This window comes from Octodon degus, unplaced genomic scaffold (genome assembly GCF_000260255.1).
Source record: "Octodon degus isolate 3935 unplaced genomic scaffold, OctDeg1.0 scaffold00031, whole genome shotgun sequence".
NCBI lineage: Eukaryota > Metazoa > Chordata > Mammalia > Rodentia > Octodontidae > Octodon > Octodon degus.
The window spans coordinates 7,547,136-7,558,436 of record NW_004524607.1 but is presented as its reverse complement, the minus strand read 5'-3'; the positions used below and the strand labels follow the sequence as shown (position 1 = coordinate 7,558,436).

The following is an 11,301-nucleotide window of genomic DNA, read 5'->3' as shown; positions in this document are numbered from 1 at the left end:
TTTATGTTAGTACAGGGTCTACAGGGTCTCACTACACAGATTGGACTTGTAGTGATCCTCTTGTTTACAGCCTCTCAAGCTCTGGGATTATAGGCATGTGCCACCACACCCAGTCTTCTTTATTACAGTCTTGATGTGTGGATAACTTTGTAAGTAAAGATTAAAACTCAGATGCCAGAAAATAATGATTAAAACATAGGGAGATTAAAATATATAGTGAATGTATAATTTTTAAAAATTAATTATAGTAAAAGACACATTGTACTGATTCTCCTTAATGTAACATATCCCCCTTGCCTTGAACACACCATCTCTTCATTCATGTCATTTTCTGGAACACTTTGGAAAGTCTTCTTGCGCATACCTTCAATTGTGTTGTGCTGGCTGCCTTGAGGTCCTGACTAGATTCAAACTGTTGAACTTCATGTCAATTTTGACTTTCGGAGAAGGCCAGAAGTCATACAGCGCCAGAACTGGAGAATGAGGCAGGTGAGGACACAGTGTAATGGTTTTTAAAGCCTGTATTAACAGTTAATGTAAAACAGCATTAACTGTAATGTTGGTCATGCGTGGTAAAGGCATGAAAGAAGACTTGGGTTAGATTATGGAAGGGAACCATGGAGATACTGTGAATATGTGTAGACTATCAACTTATGTTTTATGATTTTGGCCATGAAGTCAAATGTTTCTCTGAGATAAGGCTCTAACATATTCTATGTGTTCTACATTCTATGAACCCACAAAACTACTATGGAACCATTGCTACCAATTTTCCACCCTGTTTAGATAGTTTGAATTAAAATGAGTTGAATACTAAGAGTTATTATTTCGTTTAATTTTACTTTAATTTATTTTTGGTATCAGGAATCAAATTCAGGACCTTGCTCTTGCCAGGCAGGTGCTGTGCCCCTGGGGCTATCCCTGGCCCAAGAGCATGAATATTCACCTGCCTCTCTCAGAAGCAGAAGGCCTGCTCATTTTCCATCTTTGTCCCTTATGTCATTTAATCGCAGCTTCCTTGTGTCAGTTGCAGTGATGCTGATGTGGGCGGAACCTGAACGTTTGTTTGTGTGGGTCCCGCCCCCAGCCGTGCTTTTTCTGAGAGTGGCTGGACCTCAGCACCAGGGCTGTGAAAACCATGGCAGCTGGGGGCTGACCAGGGGAAGTGTCCTATGTGCAGGGGCTGAGGAAGCTCTCCAGGGTCTGGAATTTGGGAGCAAGGCTCGGGGCCTGTGATGTTATCACAGAGATAGTTCTCTTGTCTCAGGAGTGGCACCAAGTGCACACCGACATGGGTGATGTCTAGGGCTTCAGTTTAACCTCTGAAGAGCATTCCCTACGCACGGTGGGAGAAGGGATCTCTAATCACTCAGCAAAGGGGAAGATGTATGCAATCGGTTGGTGTCATGATGTGAGATAATGAAAGCCTAAAGCAAAGGTGTCAGCACCAGACAGTGGTCCTTGGGACTGGGCACACTGAGCCCAGGATCCCGGACACCCGCTCTGCCCTTGTCCAGGCACTGTGGGGGTGGGTTCTTCAGGCTCACATTGGTGAATGATACTAGTCATTCATTTACTTAATATTAATTTTGTCTATTAAGCCTTGTTTGTGTGGGTCTCTAGTCCTGTTGTCACCTTAGAGAGACATCATACAATGTATGATGTAGTTGCACAGATGAGCTCGGGGCTTCCATATCTCAGGCTCTGCAGGCACACAGTGTTGCTCACAGTCAACTCTACCTTGGCTAATGGGCTCATGGGCATGGGTCATGTGCCACAAGGATCCCAACAATGCACAGGAGTTGCTAGAATGTTCTAGATGAGCTTGGAGCTGTACACATCCAGCTGTCGCTGAGAAAGCTAAGCAGAATCTTAAAATATAGATTTTTTTTTATTAATTTCAAGAGATTGCTGCTTCTCCACACACCCTTGTGGAAGAATAAACCCCCAGGACTGACTCCAGGAAGGATTCAGTACTTCTAGCCCTCTGGTCAAAGTTCAGCAAACATTGATTAATATTTCTTGGCAGTTGTTCTACACCTGCTACAAGTTGGAATACTTCTATGTGTTCCCTGTTTTTTTAAAAAAATTAAAATATATTAAAAAACAAGAATAAACAATTACATATTTTTATACAGAAGTTTAGAAATCTAACCATATATAGTATTGTAGCAGGACAGGCCTGCAACACCCTTTTTCTGTCTCCTGCCTTCATTCACCACCCCCTTCCTTTCTAAACAAACATCTGCCCGAGAGACAGCACGGCAGCAACCAGTGTGTCATGACAAGCAGCACGTATTCAGAGGACCAGAAAGACAGGCACACCAAGCATGACCCTACTATTACGCATTGCTATATTCAATGCAGCTGCTTAGTTCATAGGTATCAGCATATATAGTTAGTCAGGGTGAGAATCCTACAAATCAACTGCTAGCTTAGAAAACCTTCTGAAGATCCTCAGGATCATTGCCTTACCCATCCTGTACATATAAATATATGGCTATGCCCCGTCCTGTTTCCTAGCTTTTTTCCTTGCTCTCCCTTCATTGTCTAATCCTCAAGTTCTTGTTTTTCTTTTAATTGTGTTATGCCTTTCTACTTGTATTTCTTCTTTTGAGTTTTTATACTAGGGAGACTATGCAATATTTACACATGTGGGTCTGGTTTATTTCACTTATGTCTTCAAGTGGCATTCACATAAACATAAATGCTTCAAGTTTATCATTCTTTATAGCTGAGTAATACTCCATTATATAAAAATACCACATCTTTTTCATCCCTTCCTCAGGTGACGGGCATCTTGGTTGTTTCCAGGATTTGGCTATCACTAATTGTGCTGCTATAAACATAGGCACACATGTATCCCTATGATATGATCACTATGTGTTCCAAGAGCAGGGCAGTCTTGCTGCCTCTCCAATTTGATCAAACTATCTCATCTTTCAATTTTTCTCATCTTTCACCACTAGGGGGAGGGCAATCAGTCCCTACTCACACACCCTAGCTAGATTCAGGCCGGACCCAGCCCTGACCAGTAATACTGCTTTCTCCAGAGTGATGTCAGACAGCAATAGAAAGGGTTGAGTCTACGTGTTTGTGGACATCAGGCTCCTAACCCCCGCAGCAGTTAATGCTCTTCAGTGTCCCATGCAGGGGGCCCAGCCACCCACAGTGTGGGGAGAAAGGTTGACGGCAGTTGCACATGTGTGGAGTTAGGTGTTTCGGTTGCACTCATGAGCTGTGACCTTTTGAAAGTGAGCCAGGTTGGCTGTGGTTTAACTGCCCTCGCTTTCCCTTCTAACACCCTCACCACCCCTAATGCAGCCCCAACCAGTAGGGGCCGGTTTGACTTTGAGCCTCTTCCAAGAATCAACCACATGCGACAGAGCACAGAAACAGAACAAGCCTGAGAAAGTGAAGGCCCAGAGGCCACACCAGTGCTACCTGTCACCCACTGTGTCCCCTCCTCCCAGGGCTCTGCTCTGTGCTGTTGAAGTTCAGGGCAGCCCAGGTGGATGGAGAAGGAAGGTGCTGAGAGGTCTGAGCCCCCAGGGGACCCTGCTCCAGGACCTGCTTGTGACATCAGGCCCACAAAACTCTGGGTGATGTGACTCTTTTCTGTCTGGTGCTGTGCATTTGCAGTGTAAAAATAGCTGCACTTTCTGCGTAGAGGGCAGGAATTGGTCGAAGGAGGTCTGTTTGATTGACCAGGAGAACCAAGAAATGGATCTCAATTACATTTGAAGGTTCTTCAGCCTGTTTGGTCTTATCTTGTTTCTAAATAGAAACCTCTCCTTGGTTTCTAAAAGAAGCTCTTTCTCAGAAACGGAATCAATTGTCAACATATTCACACACACACACACAACACACACACACACACACACAACTTCCTACTGCTATGTAAGACATTGTTTTAGTTTTAATATATAAAAGTTTCAACTTTTCTAGATTTCTTCAGGGATTAAGAAAAGCAGAAAAATATATATCAGTGTTTTCACTCACTGTATGTTAAACTTTTTATATCTTTGTGACCAAGGTTAAGGTCCATACAAGTTGTCACTTCCCCAAAACACAAGACAGTTTATACAAGTGGAAAGAAGCAAAGGTTGTTCAAACTCAGCTCTAAATCAGGCAAGAACTTTGCCTTAAATATGGGCTTGATCATGTTCTGGTTTGTGCGGGTTTTTATTACAGAGAACAAAAGGAGAATACATCAAGAAAAAGGGATCAGGAACTACCCTGACTGTTTAATCTATCAGCCTTTCTTGACATTCTTCTTCCCTTGTTGAAATAAACCCACAGGGCCCAGTCTCCCAATACTCCCCTCAGCTGGGTGTGGTGTTTTTTAAAATCTTTTATTCATTTTAATGGGGAAAAAAGATAAAGTAGCAATGAAACAGTTTCAAAACAGGTTAGTATGATAGTTACAATAAATAATACATTACATATTGTTGTCTTCATAGTAGTTATTCAGAGGACAAGATGTATATACAAGGTAGGATAGATATACAGCTACTTTCTCTTAGTTCAATGAGAAGGAAGGTTTGTACTGTTATTGTTTAGATAAGATTTCATGTCTACGTCTTGTCCTCTGGGTGTGGTGTTTGTCCCTTGTTTCAGCAGAGCTGCATTCAGCTGAAGGGAGAACAGGTCTGGTTTACACTGTACTGGGAGGGATTTGAAAAAGTACCCTAAGGCTACAAAATCCCTCATTTTCAAAGGTCTATTTTACTCTATTTCAGTTTTCCCTATGTGATTGCAAAGGCACAGGGAAAATAAGTGTCATGCTCATTAGTATTTTTACTCAATAAACAAAATGGTCAATGGACACAAATAAATGTTGTAAAGAATTAGGAACAGACATTACATGTATGGAAATGCATGTATCTGTTGTCATGCAAGAAAAGGAAATGAAACCAGCAAAGGGATCCTATTTTTCTCTTGTCAGGTTAGCATCCTCCTGGGGTGTGACAGCTCTCCATGATTCACACATGATGGGAAGAGAGCTCAGGGAGTGGGGAAGAGAGAATTGCTATCAAAGCCACCAATCCACGTATTCAAAGTGGCAGCTAATGCCATGTGTATTGCCTCACTGCTAGTGCAGCAAACTAAAGGAAATATATCAGGGATCCTTTGGTGGGAGCTAAGAAAGTGAAACATTTTTTATTTTCCAGTGAAATGAATGTTTCTATACGCTGACATTAACAGAGCTCTCAGATTTGTAAATGAAAAAAGAAGCTCAGGCGAAGCATATTGTGTACCATAACATGTAAGAAATGGAAATGGGAAGATATGTACACACACACACACACACACACAAATACACACATACATATATGTATGTATGCAGGTTCATTTTTGCAGAAATTAGAGCAGTTTGATTTTTACTCATGTGATTCTTTATTAATTTTTATTGGTTCTTTGGAATATTTGAGGGCAATTCAGCATGTGTTATAGCAAATGCACATCCTTGCATGTCCATTTCAGCACATGCATTTTGTTCCTGAGTGAGTTGACTCCTGAGATGCTGAGAGCCATGTCCGGGTAAGCAGTCCCCATGCCTGGGCAGTGTGCTCTGTCTGTGATGGCTTCCGGTGACTTCCCACAGGAGACAGCCACGCTGGAGGTCAGGCGCTATTTCAGTCACTTGTTGATCTCTGCACTGGAAGTGCATCCAAATTACTGGAAGGGTTTCCTTTGAAGCTCCTAGAGTTGGCCTGGGTTAGGCTGTGCCTCAGTGGCTCCCAGTAGAAGAAGAGCCAATGACTGAGCAGATTCAACAGTAAGTCTAAGTTAGAACTTGAATCATGTGAGTGCTGGGACTTTTTGTATTTAACATTGAATGTATTAAATTATGGCTGAGTGGCTATTTGTTGCTGGGTGCATCACCACTGAGGCCGACTCTGTGTTCTGCACTGAGCAAGCTTAACATTTGGGCTTCCTCTGGCATGGTGCTCCTGAGACCTGGTTGTCTCAGTGGCATGAACATCTGTCTGTGCTGTGCAGAGAGGACACTGCAAAGGACACAAACTGCCTTGTAGAAGTCCCAGTGCTACTAAGCAGTATCTTCTATTCAAACAAAACAAAGGCAAACAAACAAACAGCCTGACAACATGATGAAAAACAGGATTCCAGCCACGTAAACTTTTATAGCTCATGAAAATGTTGTGTTTCTAGACTTTTGGGTGAATCATATCTTTTTCCTCACATTCTATCTTATTATTCAGAATTGTCTGTAAGTAATTATATAGGGCTTTGATGAATATAATTGAGTAAATAAATTATTATGAATTATGCCCCACTTGGTAATCAAAAAACCTTTCAAAATTAAGTCTGCTTTGAAAAGAATCCTAAAGAATGAAGGGAAAATTATGAGAATCGTTACACAGAAGTTTTGAGTAATTATGATTTTCTTTAGTGCGTTTGTTTGTTTGTTTGTTTCCTCACAGCTGAGGACAAGGCGCCCTCTAGCTGTACAGTAACCATTGAGATGTGAATGTCTCCCTGTGGAATTGGGCAAACACATGCTGCCTTCTTCCACAGGACACTTAGGCGTGCTGCCTGCTGGGCTGGTATTCAGAGCATCTACCTCCTGCTGTGAGCATGAGTCCTGCTCAAAGTCTTCCCAACAAAAACACTGAACAGCAGGCTAGCCTAAAGTCTTGTAACTGAAGAAAAGTGCAGGTGCAGGAGAGGAAATACGGGCAGGTAAGGAGGTCAATCTCTCCACTAGCTCTCTCTCTATATATATTGTTAGAAGTTAGGCTAATTTTGACAATCTATCAACCAGACCATCATTGTATCTATCTAGAAGAATTCTCAGAGGACTGTGGATTGCAAAAGAGTCAAAGCTTGGTCCCTCTTTCTTCCTACCCATCCTCTCTTCACACAGGTCAGAATGTAGCTCAAGCTTGGAGCTTGAAGCATGTGTGACTGTGGATCCGTGATTTCTACAGTAGTGTCAAGTACACACCAAGGCTCTGGAGGATTAGCCTGTGTCAAGCATTTTCATCTGATCTGTTCCACATGCCCCCAGCAGACAGGGCATGCTAACTTTCTTTTACATAAGGAAATTATGGTAAAAAGAGGTCAAGTATGTGACAGGAAGCTACACTGATCATACATTTCAGACCCAAGAGTGAAACCCTGCTCTTTCATGGGTTCAACCCTCTGTCACACCACCTCCTTGGGGTTGCTGCCTCTAAGCGGAGACTTTGTGATGTTTGAGACACAGGATGCTGTGGACACTAGTGTGGAGCTGAGCACCTATGGCTCAAGTCATCCTTGAAGTTTCTCTAGTGCCATTGACCATTTCAGACCTTGAACCTAAACTTGGTGACCTTGAAAAAAACAGTGACAAGGGTCATCTTCAACAGGGTGTGGCATCTATTGGAGTCAGTGCCCCAACGAAGGAGTCATGACCTCCATCTCAGGGACAGACAGGCCATGTGGCATTGGAGCCTGGGTAGCCATGAGCTCTGAATATCATGGTTCAGTTATGCTATTTCTCACTTTGAATTTCAACTAAATTTCAACAAACTGAAATACAAATGACTGAAAGAAGACTTTTGGTGTGCTTTTTATTGTGTTTATTATGAATCTCAAAGCATAGTTCAACCATGAAGAGGACCATGTGAGGGTGGGTTGAATGGAGGTTTCCAGGGATGACCCTGACCAGAGCAGCGGGGTATGCACACAGAGGCTCTGAGGACCCAGGATGGCTCGAAGGATTGTGGGGCTGTGGAGGGATGGGGCTTAGGTCCTCCGTGGGCACACTTTCTTCCATCAGAGAGAAGTTGCAGAGTTTGCCCACTTTTTGGGGGAGCACTTGTTCTGCAATGACAGAATAATGCACATGTGGCCTTTCGAAGCCAGAGCCCATCAAGCTTGGTAGACCCACAGCAGATGCCACTGGGGACAGGAAACAAATGATGGGTTCATCATGGTCCCATGTGACTTCATCTGTCAGGTGCTCTTCCCATCACAGCAGACAGCAGACCTCCTGCACAGACAGAAGGTGACTAGGGCCCCATGAAGGGCGCCCTTGAGCAGGAGCAGGAGGTAGGTGTAGTAGGCAAAGGTGCTGGTGTTCTGTAGGCTCAGCAAATCTAAGAGAAGTCAGGTCATGAGTTTCAGCTCCACATGTGACAGCATGAGGTACATCATAGGGAAGTGTCATAGGTGTCAATTTCTAGTGCATGCACTGAAGTCATGCTACCTTTCATACACAAACCCAAAGGTCAGAGTCTACCACTCTCACCAGGACCACCAAGCACAAGATTCAGTTTGCAATTAAACTTAATTAATAACCTCTACTGAATTACCTAGAACTTTCTTTTTTTTAAAATTTTTTTATTTATTTATTTATTTATTTATTACATTTATTTATTGTGTGTGTGTGGCCAGCTCAGCCCACCAGGGGGCGGGCTGGCTGGCATGTGGTGCTGGAGGATCGAACCGAGGTCCCTGTGCTTTGCCAAGCTTGTTTCAAGTAGGTGCTTTAGACCACTGAGCCATCTCTCCAGCCCCCTAGAACTTTCTTAATATTAAATAGACCCATAGTCAGTAAATGAGCCCAATGAGGAAAACTGCGTGTGGTAACTTGGCTGGAGAATTTTTTTTCAATACTAACATATATCTAAGTAACTCGTAGAGATAATATTTATGAACCATTGAGCAAATGCCAAATAGCATTTTGAGAGTTTCAAATATAAATGTTAAGCAATGTTTATAACAATCTATAGTTCCACAAAAAAATTAAAAAAACAATCTATAAAAGAACAAGCAAGGGAGGGAGGGAGGGAGGGAAGGAGAGAGAGAGAGAGAGAGAGAGAGAGAGAGAGAGAGAGAGAGAGAAGGGAAGGAGGGAAGGGAAGGGAAGAGAAGAGAAGAGAAGAGAAGAGAAGAGAAAGAAGAGAAGAGGAAGAGAAGAGAAAGAAGAGAAAGAAGAGAAGAGAAGAGAAGAGAAGAGAAGAGAAGAGAAGAGAAGAGAAGAGAAAGAGAAGAGACTACTTTTCATTTACATTTTGCAGTCAAAGTGAGGGCACAGTAAGAAGTGATTTTTTCTGATATCATCCATTACTAAGTGCAAGCCCCAGATCTTGACCCCAAACTACATTACTAAAAATACCTATTCTTATCTGTTCTTAATCTTCAAATGTAACACAAGCATAAATATAACGATGAATTGCTAGCATGGAAGCATCTGAGTGATGGCATACTGCCTATGATACGAGATGTAGAGAAACAGGACAGAAATATGTGATGTCACATCATGATTAAAGACAATGACAGTGGGTCACAGTGGCTGCACGATTCATCCCAGGCCAGTTCTCTCCCTGGGGAAATTTCCGTTTTACATAGTTCATGTTCAGAGTTGGAATTGGTGAATCACCGACTCTTGAGTAGAAGGGAATCTTAGTGAATCCATTCCTAACTCTCTGCCCTTGGTTAAGAAAGTGTTACCTCCTGCCTAACTGCCTCACATAGCAGCTGATGCCCAGCACTGCAGGAACATTGCAAACAGACAGGAAACAGAGGAAAGCTCGGAAGGGCAGAGGCAGTGCTCAACTCACATGCCTGGTCCATGCAGGAAGGGCCAGAAACCAGTTCTGATTCAGAGCCTACTAAATGGGTCACTATGCTGGACTTTGGACATGTGGACCCTGATCTCTCCAGTAACTGAGTTCAGTGCAATTCCTTTGGCTGCCAGATGCGCAAGGTATTATTACTCACAAATGACTTCACTCTCCTGTGTTCCCACCACTGATAATTAAGAGACATGGCTGCACCCAATGTGTGGCTCAGAAGCCATGCACTACCATGCATCACATGTCCATCCTGTCCCGGGCCCTTGGCCATGGAGTTTCTTCTCTGGTCTCCATCATAGTGGAAGAAGAACACAGCACGAGTAGGGAAGGGTAAGGAAATGAAACTCCTGATCCGGCTGTGTAGAGTGTGAAAAGGACTCCATTAACTTTAGCTCATTTTCCCCCCCTATAAGGGATGACAATGACTGTGCAGGAGAGAGAAGCATCATTATGGTGAACCAGGAAAGCCAAGCAGCACACCTCCCGCAGCCTTCCGGACACACAGCGCTCTGGGCCAGTTCACCTTCCTAGTGACTTAAAAAAATGTTCATCCAGGTCTCACTCACTACTTTGCTTTCCTTATTTGTTAGAAGTGATACACATGAGAATGCATGAAGCCTCCCTGTTCTTACAGGCTGGGGGGTGTATGCCCCAAGGAAGTCACTAGTTTACCCTGTGAAAATAGAAGCGAAGCATTAATTTACACGAGACACTGTTTGGCAGGAGCTAGCCAGCCTCATTTCACTGGTTTAAGCCAAGGCAGCTCAAGGTGAGATTAGCAAGAAGGAAAAAAGTGGAAACGTGACTGGAAGGTAATGAGAGGGAAACTCACCATTTGCATCTTGCAAGGACATCCTCGGTTCAGTAGTATTGACAGCTACAAGGGGGGAGAGCAAACACGCGTCAGTTATTCTCACCTAGGGCTGGTCACTGTGTGAAGATGTGCGTGTGTATAAAATTTGTGATGGAGACACAGCAGAGACGTTCAGTTAATATGACTTAAAGCTAATCTGTGTTGATTGGCCACTCCTGGGCCAGGCACTGTGCTACCTGCTTCATTTGGCTATTCTTTTTTCCCTCCCCAGTAACACCTAAGTGAGTTGTACCCAGCTCCAGGTTATGAGTGAAGTACTAAGTTAAAAGAGCATAGTGAGAATCTTCTAGTATCTTAATTATTCTTAGTAAATGGCCTTTTGTTAAAAAATCTAGACACTGACCATTTTACCACAATTCTTTCTGATAAGAGAAAGAAAAGACTATTATTTTTCTGTTTTTTTCAATAAAATCTGAGGTGAGAATGAACCTTATCTACCGTGACTTGTAGGAAATAATGAATTAATTTAAAATGTCATTTATAGTGAATTCCAAAATCTGTAGTCAGGCTGACTTTTCAGCTAAAACCAGAAAAATGTAAATTAGATGATCAGGAGGAATTATAAAAATACACTACTGTAAGGTACAGGCAGACATACCTGGGAATTTCGTGCTTTCATCTTTCAGGTTGGCTTCTCTAGGATTAATACTGGACACAACTACAAGAAAGGAGACCAAGTAGTAGTCAGTTATTCATGCCTATTATGAAAAATACGTGAATGAGTGTATGTGCATAAATGAATATATACGGCCAGCTAGTTAGATAGAGTCGAGACATACAGATAAAGGAGTCTTTCATTTTTCTGATTAGAACAAAAATTTTGGCAGTGCTAGGGAG

The 11,301-nt window shown here is 42.7% G+C and overlaps 1 long non-coding RNA gene across 1 annotated transcript; it reads right to left on the bottom strand.

Moving 5' to 3' along the window:
- Positions 1 to 7,596: 7,596 nt before the first annotated feature.
- Positions 7,597 to 11,157, bottom strand: LOC111816370. Its single transcript, XR_002820778.1, has 3 exons — positions 11,063 to 11,157; positions 10,423 to 10,467; positions 7,597 to 8,108 (listed from the first exon to the last, which is right to left on the bottom strand). It is a non-coding gene; the product is annotated as an uncharacterized LOC111816370 (long non-coding RNA).
- Positions 11,158 to 11,301: the final 144 nt, after the last annotated feature.